The sequence below is a fragment of the Pinus tabuliformis genome, chromosome 7, assembly GCF_031772625.1.
Source record: "Pinus tabuliformis cultivar Carrire ecotype Pingquan chromosome 7, CPIR1, whole genome shotgun sequence".
NCBI classification, from domain to species: Eukaryota; Viridiplantae; Streptophyta; class Pinopsida; order Pinales; family Pinaceae; genus Pinus; species Pinus tabuliformis.
The window spans coordinates 2,016,516,761-2,016,536,409 of NC_142293.1; positions in this window are offsets into that span (position 1 = coordinate 2,016,516,761).

Here is a 19,649-nt window from a genome sequence, read left to right on the forward strand (position 1 = left end):
AATGTATTTTTGGAGAGGCATCGACATCTGGAATGTCAATAGTAAAACCAAGATAAGCAGGAATAATGACGAAAAACACTCTCTAAGCTAAGCACACTTTTGTTTTTTAAACTAAAACACACCAGCTAGAAAGAAAACTAGCCTAACTAAAAATCTCCATACCCCATTCTTTTAAGCATAATACCTCTTCAAGTAAAGGCCATTTCTGGGTTTACCCAAGGAGTCCCCATAAAAGTCTACCAACTCATAGGACCCTTTTGCTAGCTTTCGCTTAACAATATAGGGACCATGCCACATAGGAACGAATTTCCCAGTGCCTATTTTATCATTAGCTTGATCATACAATAACACTAGGTCTCCTTCCGAAAAATTTCGAGGGGTCACATTCCGATCATACTGAGCTTTCATATGTTTTGCGTGAGTTTCGATCGCCAATGCAGCATCACGTCGATTCTCATCTAATTGAGCTAAGTATAACAAACGTTTCTCCTCTTCAGAAGTAGCTGGAAGTAACTCGATGGCCATTTGCAGTGACAGGATTTCACACTCAATGGGTAGTACAGCTTCCAAACCATAGACTAGTTGGAAAGGAGTGAACCCTGTTCATGTTTTTACTGAAGTTCGGTACGCCCAAAGTGCTGAAAATAGCATGTTGTGCCAATTCAACCAATGAATCCCAATGATTCGTTAGATCATGATAACTAAAACTTTGTTGATGGATTCAACCAGACCATTTGCTTGTGGGTAATAAGGGGTTGAACTATCGTGACGTAAACCAAGCTGGCCTGTGAGTTCGGTCATCATAATGTTTCGAAAATGATGCCTGTGATCAGTGATTATCGCTTGTGGGACACCAAACCTAGCAGTTATATGATTTAACATGAAAATTGCAATTGTCTTGCTGTCTGCCTCGAAAGTAGACATCGCCTCGGCCCACTTAGTAAAATAATCTACCACAAGGATGATATACGCATGCCCCCCGACCGAGTGAGGGTTACATGTAATAAAATCGATTCCCCATTTGGAAAAAGGACCAATGGTAATTATAGGGTGGAGAGGAGCAGGTGGAGCGCGCATCTTATGATAACAAATCTAGCAGTTGTGGCAATTTCGGACCGCCATAATACAATCTTTAAACAAGGATGACCAGAAATAGCCAGCGCACAATATCTTTTGGGCTGTGGCATACCCAGAAATATGACCGCCACATGCTCCAGAGTGATAGTCATTTAGAACTCTTTCAGCCTCTTCATGAGTTAAGCAACGTCGAAAAATAGAGTCTGCCTCATGGCGATAAAGAGTATCTCCAATAATTTTGAATTGTTGGGACTGGAAGCGAATTTTCCGAAATTCCAACCTTGAAATTTCTGGCCGAAAGGTTTGGGTCTGGAGATAAACAATGATATCCCCATACCACGGATCTAAAGTGCTGATTAGAAACAAAGATTCGGCCGCAATGGGCTCCTCTGCAAAAACTAAAGATTTCTTAGACTTAGATTTCTCAAACTCCAAGTCGAACTCTTGCAGGATAACGATCCATTTAGAGTACTTGCCCCCTAGCAATTGTTTAGTCAAAATGTAGATCATAGGGCTGCAATCCGAAATTATCGTAGTTTTACGTAGTAAAATGTAGTGACGAAAACGTTGGACAGCTTGAACGGCTGCCAATGCCAATTTCTCCACATGTGAGTATTTTAGCTCAGTTGGATTTAACGTGCGACTAAGGTAATATATCACATGTTCCGTTCCAAATTCATCTTCCTGAACTAAGACCATTCCAATGGTGGAATGGGAGGCGGCGAGATATAAAAAGTAATCTTGGTTGTAGTTGTGAGGATGCAACAACGGTGCATGGGTTAACGCGTGTTTGAGTGCATCAAAAGACTTCTAAGCTATCTCATCCCAAGAAAATTGAGTATTTTGTTTCAACAACCGTGTAAAACCCTTTGTAACCTCGGCATATTTAGGAATGAATCGTCGTAAAAAGTTTGCTTTCCCCTGAAAACTTTGGAGTTGGCGAAGACTCGAAGGCGGAGGCAAATTGATAATAGCTTCGACCTTCGAGGGGTCAACGCGAATGTCAGCTTTCGAAACTACAAATCCCAGCAATCGACCCGTTTCTATACAGAAGACACATTTGTGTGGGTTCAACCGAATATGATAATGCCTGCACCTCATAAAGATCACTCGTAAGTGGACGAGGTGATCAGCTCGATGTAGTGAATGAGCAGGCAAGTCATCGAGATAGGGTTGCACAATGTGCTTGATGTCATGAAACGCATAAGACATCGCCCTCTGAAAAGTTGCTCCGGCATTCTTAAGCCCAAAAGGTAATTTGCAATAAGAAAATGTCCCCCATGGACAAATAAAAGTCGTTTTTGGTTGATCGACAGGTAGAATGTTGATTTGATTGTATCCGGAAAAACCGTCCATAAAGGAAAATATTTCGCTGTCGGCACAATCATCAATGATTTGATCGATATATGGAGTTGGGTAATTGTCTTTTGGATAGGCTCAATTAATGTCCCTAAAATCGATGCATATTCTTATTGTCCCCTGTTTTTTGTTAACGGGAACAATATTAGATACCCAATCCGTTAGCGGGATCGGATAAATGAAACCTGCTTTCAATAGTTTTTCAACTTCTGCTTTAATTGCAGCAGCTTTTCGTGGGTGAATCTGATGCAAACGTTGTCGGATGGGTTTAGCGTCCAGGTAAGTTTTGATCTCATGAACAACAATTACGGGATCAATTCCTGGCATTTCCTCATAGGACCAGGCAAACACGTCACGGAATTCTTGAAAAAGGGCCTTATATAATTGAATTTCGTCATTCGTAGATGAGGCACCTATATGAATGTTCTCAACAATTCCAGGCTTAACCGAAATGTCAATGGGAATAGTTCAAGAGATGTTTCCCAAATTTAACTCTGAATCAGGATGTTTCATTGGATTCTGAGGTTCGTTGACATATTTGGTCATAAAAATTGACGAGAAATTATTTTCAAAACGATCATCCTCAGGTAAAAACGAAGATCTGTGATGGAGATCTTCCCATGGTAAATCATCTACACATGGGATTTCACGAATGTGCTCATCAGAGTGATCAAGTTCAGAAAACGTACTTAAATCCGAGGTTCATGTGAAAAGTGATTCCTCACGGACCACATTCATTAAGTCTATTTCGGTTGAACACAGGTCGATAAAAGACTACACAGCTTCATAGGCCATTTCATATGGGCTCAAAGGCATGGAATTACCAAATGAGTCTATTTCAGATTCAGAAGGAACGATCCAAGGATCGTCATAAAAAATAGTGTCTGATGTAATCATATGAATAGTTGCAAATGAAGATGATGTGTTGATTGGAGGAAAAGGAAAAGTTCCCAGTAAACCGGCATCTTTAATTAATCCTACTCCAACATCCTTATATAGAATAGTCGTTTTACCGACGTGCTGAATACTCTCCGAAGAGTTTGGGTTGGATGAAAAGTAAGCCAACTAATCTATTGTTACGATCTTTCCATTATGTGGAAATTTTATGACTCTAAAGACCGATGAAACGACTGCTGTCATAGCATAAGACCAACTTCGACCCAAGAGAAGGTTGTAGTCTAGAGGGGCATCAACCACCTCCACATCTAGACTAACGGTTTTTCCTTCAACCCCTATAGGCAAATCCTGTAGAATGCCGAAAGGATGAAACCCACGACCATCAAAGGCCTTAAGAATCGTCGGGGATTGATTTAGTGAAGGAGAACCAAGTGATCTCCAACACTGTATCAACATAATACACATTGAGGCTCCCTCATCAATTACATTCCGATGAATAGGCCTGTTTTTTACTATCACTGGAATCTGGAAAGCCATTTGATGAGGCAAACACGGTGTACTATTTTCTAGATCAAAGATTATTAGGTTCGGGTCCTGAACATCAACAGCTCCTATAGCCGACAAAAGTAATTTGCGTTGTGCTGGGCATGATTATAGCACTTCCAAAGCCGACATTGCTGAGGGTGAAACAGCTAAATCCTCAACAATATTATAATTCTGAGCCACTCTCGCATGTGGATTGAAAGCTGACCTTCGAAGTACACCCTTGGCAGGTAGTTTGATTACTAAGTCTGGATTAGGTTTCTCGATCTGTAGTGGATCGGAGCCGGGAGTTGAGGTTGATGGATTAGAATGAGAAGATTCTGCTTCTTTGCCATCAACAGGACTTTTACTGCCATAATCTTGTGATCGAGTCGCAATCCTTACATGGGACATCATCAATATGGGTTCTTCATTGGCACTCGAGGAAGAACCTATCATCTTGCTATCTTGATTTGGAAATGGATCCTTCAAAACAACAGGAGTTTGGGAACCTTTGACGATTTTCGCAACCTCTGCTCGATGAGGGCAGTCTCTTGTGAAATTTTCTTCGCCACAAATGAGACACAGATAACGAGGTTTTCGCTTTTCATCATTGGATTCCGCCTTTTCAGGTTTCTCCTTTGAACTTTTGTCCGTTTTATTCTTCTTCTTTCCTTTCTTCTTCCCACTAGATTTTGATTTAGCTGTAGATGATTCTACAACGTGAACATCAATGGAAACCTCTGCAGAAGAATCTCCTATCGGGGAATCAGGCAAAGTTATGATAGGAGAAGAATTCTTGGAAGACTTATTCTTACTTTTAGTGTTAAGCGTTCCAATCATACCGTCAGCGGCATGAGATCCCGAAGGAGCTGTAGTGAGTTGATTTGACTTGGGAAGATCGGGGATATTTTCGTGTAACGTACCTGACTGAGTATAGACCAAGTCAAGGTACTGTGCTTGAGAAATCACTTGCTCCTCAGTAACAACTCCGGCTTTAGCAACATCTTCGGTGATCCTTGGCAACAAATATTTTACAAACCACTCAGCCAAGATTTGATCTGGAATGAATACCTTCACTAAACATCGTCGACGTCTCCATTCATGAATATGATCTGAAATTTACATGGATGTCGATTGTTTTAGCGAAGTTAATAGTTCCATGCCATTGTCATATCTGACTGGCAACTGAAAATGAGTTAAAAACGAGGTAGCTAACTGACTAAAATTATAAAAAGTGCCTCGCGGTAACTCAATGTACCACTTTGCCGCGAGACCAGTTAGAGTGCGCTGGAAAAGTATAAGATGGATCGAATCATCTGTGATGGATTTAGACGCACACTAGAGGTGGTAAGTCATCACATGGTTCGACGGGTCCTCTCCAGATTTACCTTCGAACTTGGGAATGTCACTGGGCAACTTATTCGGCATTGGCGGCCAAAACAAAAGATAATTGATCCGATCGTTCATTAGGCGCGGCAAATCAGGTAAGTCCAAAGTTGCAATAAATGGTAACTGCCGATTAGTTTCCCTAAAACTCTGGGTCATGAGATGAGCCCCAGGAGGAGGATATCCGGGATAACTAGGAATAGGAATTGCGTTCGGGATATTGTATCCTCCCGGAAAACCAGGATTAACCGGACCGTACTGGGGTTGTTAAGGTTGTTGATAAGTGTACCCAGGATACGGTTGATACTGATAAACTGGGTGTTCGACGGCAGGACCGAATTGGTATTGTCCCTGGTACGGTTGATAGGTGAATTGAGGTTGACTGGTGACAACCGTACTTAACCCAGGTTATCCTACAGGCATCTGAACCGTAGTATGAATCGTGGATCCAGACGGTGGTAAACATGTCTGAGGAGTAGATACAGGAATAGTAGAAACCGGAGTTGTCGATACTCCAGAAGTAGGTGGGGTAGATGGAACAGATGTTGCGGTAGTTGCAGCAGTTGTTTGAGATGGAGTACGAGGCGCAGTAGGCCCAGACTGTGAAACTACCGAAGGTACAGAAGTTTGAATCTTAGACTGGACTGGTTGCTGGAATGAACCAGAAACTAAGGGTTGTCCAGTTTGAGATGACAACTATACACTTGGCTGCAACACTTGTTGAGTTTGCGATGGATCCCACACTATGTTCATTCCGGGGTACTGACCCATAACATGTTGAGAATATTGAGGACCATAACCAGGTTGAGGGTAGGATTGATAATTGAAAGGTACATTTCCCATTCCTTGAACATACGATTGACCTTGGGGTGGTTGGAAACCTTGGTTCGAGTACTGACCTTGGGGTAGATACCCCTGAGGCACGTACTGATACTGGGGTTGACCTTGGGGTATAAATTGATACTAGGGTTGACCTTGGGGTACATATTGAGTCTGGGGTTGACCTTGAGGAAGGTATTGTACCATAGATACGTACTTTCCTTGAGGTTTCCCCCCAGATGCAAATTGTGTACCTTGTGGTTTCCCCCCAGGCGTTAATTGAGGCTGCCCCCCAGGCGGTAACTGGCCACCTTGAGGTTGAGAATTGGGAATAGAACCTGACATCATAAGAATGTCTTCTACACTCAACGGCTTTGCACCATGGCTTCCAGTGAATAACCCTTGTTCAATAGATTGAGGAGATGCTCCCGAAAAAGTACCAGAAAGTGACTAATACCCAGAGGGAACAGAAGGACTGCCATACAAAAAAGATTCAGGCGATTGAGTAAACATGGAAGACTGACCTGACATATTTATAGGGGTATAAAAACCTCTAGGATGATAAGGAGTACGAGGTGGTGAAAAACTTAACACTGAGTTTTTCAAATAATTAGTCAAAAAAAGATACCAAGTAGTACTTCTAGGTGGACTGTAAAAAAAATTGATTCACACTCCCTTAGATCAATAACAGGTTGATTTTCAGGGATAGGGATGCCTACTTCTTCTTCCGGAGCAAGTTCTTCAATAGCTATCAAACCAGAAGGAAGATTTTCGGTGATTACTCTTTCTACCCTAGTGTCACACGGAATCGGTCAAAGGTGCGGACACAGCTGACCTTCCTAGAAGTCTAAGACATTCTAATGACAAGCAAAACAAACTGGAGCTATCCTTCTCTAAACATACATTATGATATGAGAAATCAAGGTGTTTCGTTCTTACCTCTGTCCAAACGCTATTGTAGAAGTCCAAGCTTTGTTGATCCGGATGAGCTCCTCCCGTTCTCCAAAACCTGCAATCACCAACAGTTCAAACAATTAAATAGCACCTGATTATAACATAAAACAAAGCATATTCAACATATAGACCAAGGAGTACATGAAATAACCCATTAACAACAAGCTATTGAGAAGAATGAACCAATTTGCATTAAAGGTAATCAAAAGGAACCATTACAACCTGAGCCTTGGTGTTGTGCAAGCTCCTTCCAGGGTCCACAAGAGTCTTCCTCTACTTTGACAAAGCTCACCCACTTCCAAATAGAACAAGTAAAGATGGCAATCTCTCCTCACAAGCTTCTAAATGGGAGTCCTAATTCCTGCAGCATTTACCCTTAGAAATCTATAGCTTTCAACCTCTCCTCCCTCTGGCTCAATGTCTTTATTTATAGTGCTGTAAAGAGGTTATTCAGGTCCACCATCAATGGGATAATCCCCCTCTTTGGGTGGGATAGCTCCCTTATTGATGGGATAAGTTCCCTCTTAATAGAGATACATGAACCAACTGGAGGCGCATCCATTTCATCAAACCGACCTCTAGAAGGTTCTAGAAGTAACCACAAGTAACTTTTTCAAGATAAAACTCGCGCATTTTTCCATTTACAGAAGGACGCACCTGTCCCTTAACATACAGAGCGTCCATGGACGCAGCTTTTGTGAACATGGTCAGCGTCCCCGCAGGTAAGGCTAGAGAGAACCTGCGACCCCAGAGATAAACATAGTTTTTACAAGAATTTCTCTCTTCTTTGAGTTTGAGATGGATAACAGAGGCATAAGACTTGCCTAAAAAGGGTAGCATGACTGTTGATTTGAGCCATACTAACTGTAAGTAGTCAAGGTGACATTTTTTAGTGTAACAGATTGCCCCCTAAAGTGCGAAGCCTGGAATAGATTAGGGTTTTGTAATTCTAGGAAGGGTGAAGCGCTTTATCATTTCAAGGATTGTCTTGTGGATGACCTGGTTGGAACCTGCAATTTTCAACACAAAATGCATGTATAAGATTATATCATCACTGAGGTAGGCATTCCCATACTCAGATTCAAAACTTTAACTAATGGACTAACTATTCTGATACAGGAATGATCTTGCAGTACATCATTTTTTATAGACTTTTGCAGACACAGTATGGATGCAGCCATCTGTTTATGATTAGTCTACATAGATAATGAATACAAAACTCCTCGCAGCCTGGATGGTAAAAACTAGATCCAGGGTCTTCACTTCTACTTCCCGAATTGGTACGATTCTAAGCATGTGATTAAATGATTTGATGTCGAACATGTTAGAAACCACTTGATTACCAGTCAATGATGTAAACTGTTAACAAGCATGAGAGAGACCACCAGTAATGTCAATGGTTCTCAAAGAACCAAGTACAACCCGTGAAATGTGAATAGATGTTTTGATGTCGAACACTTCACGGAATCCTTTGATCGAAAGTCAATGATGTAAACTGTCGTCAAAGGCGAGAAACCTACCATTGATGCATGCAGACTTCAAGGTACTGTCGATTCCTAAGTCATCTTTCTAGATAATGTGTCGATGTCGATAGAAAGTGACCCGTTGCAGGCAAGCCTGCAACACGAAATCATTGTTCAAGTTGAAGAAATGTTGCTGTAAGGACTGACTCAGGGATAGTCAAATGGATGGCAAGTATTTTGCAGATGAAAGTTTTGCTTGCAGACCTCTTGAACACATAACGACACGACAGATGGTTTGGTGACGAATAACTCAAAGTTAATCCCTGGAACCCGGTTAAAGACTTTCAAAGTGATTTGGTCAACTGTGAGGTAAAAGATTTCCCAACCCAGGTGAATGAAAAAGTGTCGTGTTCAAGAGTGGTAATAAAGTTTCTTTTGAGATAAAGGTAACAAATAGGCTCATTCTTCTCTCTTTTCCCCCACCATTTCTGGCAAGTACCTCTTTATTTTTAACAAGCTTGAGGAGGATAACATATGCTTGATTATAAGCTCATCCTTCGGACGAGTCCAACCTAGTTTAAATTCGAACCCTAGGAAGGAGTGGTTCGTTCCTGTTTGTAATGGAACAGGTCCTTTACTGTGAAATGTTTAACGAGCCCAGTATAGGAGAAACTCGGTGTTTTTCAATTTTAGAGAGTCTGAAAAAACTAAAGGAGACTCCACAGTGAACTTTTTCGTAAGTTTGTGTCCCTCAAGCCCGAAAAAGTATAAAATAATACCTGGGGGAACCGCTTGATCTTGCGACCAAGGAGTACTTTCATAATTAGTGCCACTGACCCGAAAAGTAAAAAGCGATCAAGGACACGTCGTTTTATTTCCGTATCGAGTTTGAAACGACAAAAACACGGCAATCTTTTCCTGATTTTACGGTAAGAAAAGAGCTATAAGGGGACCGTCTTTTAATTCCGTTTTAACGAGTGTAAAAGAAACGCTCGGCAATCTTTTCATGTTTTAGGAGTCAGAAAAGGGCTTAAAAGATGACTCTGAGGTTTCACTTTTTCGTAAGTTTTAACGAGTTCGAAAAAGGGATAAAAATGTACTCATGGTTTTCACTTTTTCGTAAGTTTTAATGAGTTCGAAAAAGGGATAAAAATGTACTCATATGGCCGACTTTCAATTTAATTTACGAGTAGGAAAAGACGGAAAGAACTCGGCATTTTCATTTGTTTTACGAGAATGAAAAATAGCAAAATAATCTCGGTATTTTCATGAGTTTAACGAGTCTTGAAAATAACTAAAATTGACTCGAGATAGGTTTCATTTTTACAAAAGCTTGAAACAGAGAAAAACTATGCTTCAAAGTAGTTTCATTTTACACAAGCTTGAAACAGAGATAAAACTGTGCTTGATGCCCCCTAAGCATAACTGCTAGAGCGCATGCCCCCCCAGCTTCATTTCATTCAACCAGTTGGATGAAATGAAGGCTGAGTTACGAGATCATTGAAAGACTTGACCCAAAACTGTAAGAAAATTATGCAAAAACTGAAATAACTAACCTAAATACTTAACATCTATGAGATCTAGTCAATCTCTCGACTCAAATAGAGGAGGATTTGTTTCATTTTTTAACGAGCTTGACACGGGAAAAGAACTATGCTCGGATTCGGTTTCATGTTTACGCAAGCTTGAAACGAAAAACTATGCTTGTTATAAGTTCACATGCCCCCAGCATAATGACGCAAAATGAGGTACATGACCCCCAAGCTTCATTGCATTCAATGACGTGGATGGAATGAAGCTTTACTTTCAAGATCTTGGAAAGACTTGTGGGAGTTGTTTCATTTTTTAGTGAGGTTGACACAGGAAAAGAACTATCGTCAAAACCCTTGTTTCATTTTTTAAACGAGCTTGACACAAGATAAGGAACTATGCTCTAAAAATCCTTGATTCATTTTTTAACGAGCTTGACACAAGACAAGGAACTATGCTCATGACTACTCTATAATCTACCTACTTAACCTACCCTTGTTTCATTTTTGAACGAGCTTGACACAAGACAAGGAACTATGCTCATGACTACTCTATAATCTACCTACTTAACCTACCCTTGTTTCATTTTTTAACGAGCTTGACACAAGACAAGGAACTATGCTCATGACTACTCTATAATCTACCTACTTAACCTACCCTTGTTTCATTTTTTAACGAGCTTGACACAAGACAATGAACTATGCTCAAAAAGTTCGCATGCCCCCAGCGTAATGATGCAAAGCGAGGTACATGCCCCCCAGGCTTCATTGCATTCAACCGGCTGGATGAAATGAAGGTTTACTTTCAATATTTAACTTGAAAAAGGGAGTTGTTTCATTTTTAAGGAGGTTGACACAAGAAAAGAACTATCCTCATACCTGATTCATTTTTTAACGAGGTTGACTCAGTAACAGGAACTGTCCTCAAAATCCTACTTTCTACAATCTACCTATATAACCTAAAATCTAGCTGATTCATTTTTTAATGAGGTTGACTCAGTAAAAGAACTATCCTCATAACCACTGATTCATTTTTTAACGAGGTTGACACAGTAAAAGGAACTTTCCTCGCACACACTGATTCATTTTTTAACGAGGTTGACACAGTAAAAGGAACTTTCCTCACACTCACTGATTCATTTTTTAACGAGGTTGACACAGTAAAAGGAACTTTCCTCACGCATCCAGTTTCATTTTTTAACGAGGTTGAGAGAGGAACAAACTATCCTCGTAACCAATTTCATTTTTTAACAAGGTTGAGATAGGAACAAACTATCCTCGTGCTCACTGATTCATTTTTTAACGAGGTTGACACAGTAAAAGGAACTATCCTCACAACTCCTTGATCATGGCTTCCAACTGGAAGAAAGACATGTCAATGGACACACCTTGATCATGGCTTCCAAGAGGTCTTCATCAGAAGGAAGAATACTTCTTTGGAAGGAACACATGTCAAGGGACTCAAAAGGGATAAGAACATCGTGTTCAAGTAATCCCATAGAGTTTTCCATGTCAATTACCGGATCTAAATCAACAGTGAGAGGCTCACTTACATCGGTAACTGAAAACATGGGACCGGTTGCCACATAATTAACCCGTGGCAGGGTAGATACCACTTTAGAATCAGGAACATTTAAGGGTGTCATAGTATTGGTAGTTGAAACAAGACTAGGGAACGAAAGCTGGTCTACAGTCACAATACTGCCATTGTGAGGGAAAGACATCACGCGAAAGAGTGTCGATACGACAGCTTTCATTGTATAAACATAGTCTCGCCCAAGGAGTAAATTGAAATCCAAGGGACCTCGAACTACCATAAGATCAATACAGACAGTTTTACCTTCCAAGGTAATAGAAAACTTAGGAAGGATCCCTAAAGGTTCACTAATGGTTCGATTAAAAGCTTTCAGATTCTGCGTAATAGGCGCAAGCTGAGGGGAACCCAAAGCTTTCCAAACAGTTGAGGATAAAATACTAACAGAAGCACCCTCATCTACCTGAGTACGATGTATGTCCCTACCACCAGCTTTGACAATGATTTGGAAAGGGATGGAGGAAGGAAGACGAGGTTCTGTCAGTCTATTCCAATCAAAGGAAAAGACCTCAGTGCTTGGAGGGGGTTCTGTAGAAACAGGTGAAATGCCCCCCGGCATAGAAGAATCTGAAGTAACAAGAAGAACCTAAGCGGTATGAAGTTCACTCTCTAAATGGAAAGTGGGATCGACCGAATGTGAAATTGAATCGACCACTTGATCAACTAAAGGATCATCAACCTGAGTGACATGGGTTTCACTCTCCAATGGGAGAGTGTGATTGAGTATACTTGAATTTAAATCAATCACTCCGTCAGATGACGGCAGGTTGGGAGAAAGTTTACGGTAACCAGTTGGAAATTCTTGCTGCGGAACAGTGAGGTTTTCCAACAATGTTGAGGCTTCATCCATGTGAGGGCAAATGTGAGTTTGATGACTCCCTTTGCATAACTTACAAGGAAACCTAACTTTACCCTTTTTCCCAGGAACCTGACTATCACTGGTTGATGGATCAACGGAAAGTTGATGAGATTTTTCTGACCATACTTCCAAGACCTTTGGTATACCAGGACAATTGACAAGGAAGTGGTCACCCTTACAAAGCCTGCAAGGGTATTTGGGTTTACGGTGCATGTCGGAATTTTCCTCAACACAACTAACACTTACAGCCATGGTTGGTTGGTTGACTTCTTTCTTATCTTGCTTCTTCTTCTTCTTCTTCTTCTTCCCTTTCTTCTTCTTCTTAGCCTCCTGGTTACTAGCATCAAGGCTTTTACCAGGCGAAGAGGAAGAAATGGAGGAAGAAAAATTAGGCGAAGAAGGTAAAGGGTCAACTGAAGGTTGGTGATGTTGAGATGGTGAACTCTGTTGAGGTGAAGCATCTGGTTGAGGTGGAATAATTGGAGTACTTTGGGCCAACGAAGTTGAAAACAACCATATCGGTAATCCTATTGTAAATCCAGGTAATGACAAAGTAGCCATATAAGGAGGACCAACATTTCCAAAGTAAGGAAAAGTACTAGGATTCTCATTAGGAGGGGTTCCTAGGTTGATAAATTCCGGAACATTTGCCATTATATTCAACTTCAGTGAATTTTATTAACAATTTTAAAACTAAAATTAACAATTCACAATTCACACCTAACAATTAAAATTCACAATTCACACCTATGGTCTCTAAAAGTAAAAACAAACAAATTAACACGCGCTATCAAATCTAGGAGTCAAACCACACACAAACAGTAAGCTCTCCGGACCGAAAACACTAGTTGGTGATTAAGCCCAACCTCGCAGAATCCAGTACAGAAATAGTGGGTGGAACAGTTACCCCGACAACCTGCTTAATGAATAGACTGGACCAAGTTCCTCCACTTTAACTGTCTCGAGTGAAGTGAACCCCCCAGAAAATCCAAGTGAGTATAGCCGACGTCTGCTTCAGGTACAGTGGGACCTTCCCTCCACCGTCACCTTGGGTAGAATCCTAGAGATTATGGTCACTAAGGTCACCAACGGCCACAAGTACACCTGGGGGAACAGTCTAAACTCCGACAGCACGCAAGGGCAGAGTAGCAAGCTCAATCCCCTTACCGGCTCCTTGACAGTAATCCAAGGTTTACCGATAAGTGACCCCTGGCTCCTCGACAATGGTTAATCCGAGGTTTACCGTTTGTAATACGTACTGTCTGGCGTCGTTCCCAACGAGGGAGGATGGATCCCCTCACTGGTTCGGACACGAGCTCGTGCTTCTCCTTTAAGAGGAGCTTTCCCAGAGTGTAAATGTAACAATTGGATTTGATTCTATCACAAGATCAGCTACTTGTTTGGTTTTACTGTCTTGGAGAGTTAAGTACTCACCTACTCCAAGACACTAGCCTAAGCTATGTTGGTGCTTCAGAGCCCTAGAAATGTAAAAATTACTAGATCAATTTTAATTAAGCGCTGTGTTATTAAGGCTGTTATTACTCAAATGGGTAAATGGAGATGAAACCAATGGTGTTATGACCTGACTCAACGGAATGCAATCGAATATGATAATGTAATCTTTTCAATTCGATGAATCCTAACTAAAGTAAGGAGAGAGTTTCCATTCACTTCTAACAATGCAAAAAATTGATCACTAAGAGAAAATATAACAAATTCTCTAATGCACTAATTTTATCAAGAAAAACTAATGCAAATCAATTCCAAACCATTTTTTTATTTTTATTTTGTGTAAATTCAAATCAAAGAAAACTGATCTAAATCTACGATTGATTTTCCAGAATGTAAACTATGCAATCGTAATCTATGCACAATTTACTCGAAAAGTATGCAAATGTAATCTATGCACATTTTCATTAATATTCCGAAAATGAGAATTCTAATTATGCAAATGTGATCTATGCAAGAGAATTCTCAAACACAAGATGATTCTAATGTGATCTAAGAACCAATCAAGTGCAAGTCGAGAAAATTGGGTGAGAGTTCCAAAGATCAAAACATAAAAACACTCAAAGGCGATTAACACTCATACACAATTTAGCAAAAAGATGCAAAATTGTGAAAAGACTGAGACAAAACCTCCAAGTAATGATCAAAGGAAATCAAATCAAGAATTTCTCAAGAAAGAGACTCAAAACACCCAATTGATGAAAGCTAAGAGCAGGAACAAGCGTAGGTGAAGATTCTGGACAAGGGACTAATGAATCTGGGCAGAAAAAACTAAGAAAAAACAAAATCTAAAAGCAATTAAAGCAAAAATGGAGTTTTCTTAAATTTTTACAGGAAGACGCAGGCCACCCGTTAGAACAGGCGCGGGCCCGCTCTGTGCAAACGACAACAGCACGTCCAAAGACGCACTGTGCAGTACTCAGAGGGTGCGTCCTTCTGGAAAAGTTAAGAAAAACCAAATCTAACTAAATCTAAAGCTAAGCCACCCAAATACTAATTCTCACAGTCAAAAACCAGAAAATAAAAATGATTTTCTCAGAGCAAAGTTCACACAAAGGAAAAGACTTTTCTCATCAATGGAATCTATCCCCAGTGGAGTCGCCAATTTGTCACACGGAATCGGTCAAAGGTGCGGACACAGCTGACCTTCCTAGAAGTCTAAGACATTCTAATGACAAGCAAAACAAACTGGAGCTATCCTTCTCTAAACATACATTATGATATGAGAAATCAAGGTGTTTCGTTCTTACCTCTGTCCAAACGCTATTGTAGAAGTCCAAGCTTTGTTGATCCGGATGAGCTCCTCCCGTTCTCCAAAACCTGCAATCACCAACAGTTCAAACAATTAAATAGCACCTGATTATAACATAAAACAAAGCATATTCAACATATAGACCAAGGAGTACATGAAATAACCCATTAACAACAAGCTATTGAGAAGAATGGACCAATTTGCATTAAAGGTAATCAAAAGGAACCATTACAACCTGAGCCTTGGTGTTGTGCAAGCTCCTTCCAGGGTCCACAAGAGTCTTCCTCTACTTTGACAAAGCTCACCCACTTCCAAATAGAACAAGTAAAGATGGCAATCTCTCCTCACAAGCTTCTAAATGGGAGTCCTAATTCCTGCAGCATTTACCCTTAGAAATCTATAGCTTTCAACCTCTCCTCCCTCTGGCTCAATGTCTTTATTTATAGTGCTGTAAAGAGGTTATTCAGGTCCACCATCAATGGGATAATCCCCCTCTTTGGGTGGGATAGCTCCCTTATTGATGGGATAAGTTCCCTCTTAATAGAGATACATGAACCAACTGGAGGCGCATCCATTTCATCAAACCGACCTCTAGAAGGTTCTAGAAGTAACCACAAGTAACTTTTTCAAGATAAAACTCGCGCATTTTGCCTTTTACAGAAGGACGCACCTGTCCCTTAACATACAGAGCGTCCATGGACGCAGCTTTTGTGAACATGGTCAGCGTCCCCGCAGGTAAGGCTAGAGAGAACCTGCAACCCCAGAGATAAACATAGTTTTTACAAGACTTTCTCTCTTCTTTGAGTTTGAGATGGATAACAGAGGCATAAGACTTGCCTAAAAAGGGTAGCATGACTGTTGATTTGAGCCATACTAACTGTAAGTAGTCAAGGTGACATTTTTTAGTGTAACACCTAGGTGAATTAGGACCACTAGAAGTTGGAGAGACAAACCCCAATGTTGGAGTAATAGGTTCAGATATCTCAGGTTCTTCACCTATATCACTAGTATATGAAAAGCTACCAGCAAGTTCGGAAACCGAAATAGATTCAGGATTATAACTTGTTTCTAGAGTTTGGTAATCAGTATGTACAACCAATGAAGACTCTCCTTCTTTAGGTGAACCAACTTTACTGCCACTAGGAGTTACGAGGACTTTCAAGCCTTCAAGATGGCTCGGGACTTCTTCAGGAGGTTGGCCCCGAAGTCTATGGGACTTCCTCAGTAAATCAGCCATGGTTACAAACTCAAGAGACTGGTCCTGTAGTCTACGGGACTGTCTTGGTAATTTAGCCACAGCTAAAAACTTTTAACTACTTCACACGCAAACAAAGTAAAATCTCAATGAAAAAACACCTAAAGCCTCTAAAGAACCAAATAAATTTGAATCACACGCCTAAAGAATCTAGAGATCAAAACACACACAAACAGTAACTTTCCGGACCGAAAACAATAGTTGGTGATGAAATCCAACATCGCAGAATTCAGTACAGAAATGGCGGTTGGAATAGTTACCCCGACAACCTGCTTAATGAATAGACTGGACCAAGTTCCTCCACTTAACCGTCTCGAGTGAAGTGAACCCCCCAGCAAATCCAAGTGAGTCTAGCCGACGTCTACTCCAGATACAGTGGGATCTTCCCACCATTGTCACCTTAGGAAGAATCCTAAAGAATATGGCCACTAAGGTTACCAACTGAGACAAATATACCTGGGGGAATAGTCTACGATCCAATACGCACGCAAGGGCAGAGTAGCAAGCTCAATCCCCTTGAAGGCTCCTTGACATAATCCAAGGTTTACCAACAAGTGACCCCAGGTTCCTCGACAATGGTTAATTCGAGGTTTACCGTTTTTAATACGTGAATATCTGGCGTCGTTCTCAATGAGGAAGGATTGATTCCCACACTGGTTCAGACACGATCTCGTGCTTCTCCTTTAAGAGGAGCTTTCCCAGAGCATAAATGCAACAATTGGATTTCTTCCTACCACAAGATACAGCTACTTGTTTTTGGATTTAAGAGATCTGTGGCTTGTATCTTTTGAATCAGTGACCAGAGAATCCACAGTTTGAACATTTTTATACCAACGTTTCAAATCCCAAATGGGATCCATCATCAGGATATGAGAATGATGATAAAAGAAGAGCAACTTAGAAGGAATAAATAGTGATGAGAATTAAATTTTTGAGAAAAACACACTGTCGGCTCTAATATTAATTAATTTTTATAAATTAATATTGTTATGCTTTAATAAATTACTTATTATTATTATATTTTATTATTATTTATTAAGATTTTTGGAGGAGTTAATATATAGTACAAACCTAAGATTAAACTAGGGATAGAACTAAAATCTCAGATTAGCTTATTAAACTAAAATATATTTGTTTCTATATAAATTAAAATAATATATTAAACTCACTTATATTAACCATTATAAATAATGAATGATTATAATTGATTAATATATTAATTAATAGATATATAGAAATTAATATATTTAAACAATATAACGCTAACTATTAAGGTTACATCTAAAACAAAAATAGGCTAAAATATTAATTTTCTATTTTTATATAAGAACTAGGGAAATATATTAATTCCTATATAATTTTATTTAATATATTAACTAAATCATATTAACCATTATAAATAACTAATATTTATAATTAATTAATATAATAATTAATATATTACTTAAAGGTTCTATAGAAATTAATATAATAAAAGAATTTAATGGAAGTTAATCTACTAAGATATTAATAGAAGGACAGACTAAAACAGAAGAAAGGAGAGGGAGAGGGAAAACTTACCTGTTGAGGGCTTTACCTGGGGATGTGTTTGCGATTTTTATTTTCCTGATCAAGGGAAGCCAGCTCCCGCTGATCTCCATACCATTGTCTCTATTCAGATTATGAGGATGCTTGATAATTTCAAGTGCTTCTCTTATCTTTCGTCTCTGGTGCTGCTCTTCCCTTGCGATAATTGATGCACCTTCCAGACAGATATGGTGTTTAGTCTTCGAGGAGTGCTTTGCCAAGGTTGAAGTGCGAGATCTTCTGTTCCTAATATTAGCGCCATGTTCCTTGAGTCTTTTCTGGAGGGAGCGACCTGTTTCACCAATGTAGCTTTTTCCACAAGAACAATCTATTTTATAGACTCCTTTAAGCTGATGATTGTCAATATCATCTTTTACAGACTTCAAACCTTGCCTGATAGTACCAGGTGCTGAGAAATGTGTGATAATGTTTTTCTTTCTTAAGATTTTAGCGATTTTGTCTGTAACTCCATGGATATAGGGAAGAAAAACTCTACCGTCTTGAGGTTGGTCTTGAGCCTTAGGCTCCTGAGATAACAACTTTCTTTCAGCTCTCTCTATGGCCTTTTTAATTTCCTGCTCTTTGTAGCCTATACTCTTAAAAGTTGAAACTAGATGCTTCTTTTCTTCGTCCAGATGCTCCGAGTCAGAAATTCGAAGAGCTCTAATGGCGAGCGTGTTTAGAACACCAAACTTCTGGGCTGGGTGATGGTGGGAATCAGCATGGAGGTAACTTTCTGTGTGGGTTGATTTCCTGAAAACCTTATGGCCCAAAGAGCCATCCTCTTTTCTGATGATAAGAACGTCTAAAAATGGGATGCTCTTGTTTTCTTCAAGCTCCATCGTAAATTTTATTTCGGGAGAGATAGAATTTAAGTGAATGAAAAACTTGTCGAGTTCTGCTTTACCATGAGTCCATTTTATATTGGTATCATCGACAAACCGCTTCCACCAGGCTGGTTTTAAAGGATATGAATTCAGGGCCTTCTTTTCAAAGTATTCCATGTATAGGTTGGCCACGATTGGCGAAAGGGGTGATCCCATTGCCACACCGGAAGTCTGCTCATAAAATATTCCTTGAAAAGTGAACACTGTTGACCTTAAGCAAATCTCAGCTAGCTTTGCAGTCCCTGGATCAGTCACATCTTTTATAACCTGAATGGCTTCATCAAGAGGGATCTTTGTGAATAAGGATACTACGTCAAAGCTGACCAGGATATCATCATGTTCCAACCTCTCATTTCTAATAAGATTCACAAAGTCCTGGGAGTCCTTGATGAAGGAATCAGTATTTCCGACAAGGGGTTTTAGAATTTTAGCAACATATTTAGCAAGTTCATAGGTTGGGGAACCAATAGTATTAACAATTGGTCTAAGGGGGACCCCTTCCTTATGGATCTTGGGTAATCCATAGATTCTAGGGACCGTTTCACAAGAGGGGATTAACTTCTTCTTTAATTTTTCGTCAAGGTTGGAGTCTGAGATGATCTTTTTTACATCCTTCATGATCTTGGGGATGGGATTACTGCTCAACTTCTTGTAACTGCCACAATTCAGGTGATCATTCATTTTACGTACATAGTCTTCTTTATCCAGGATGACCGCT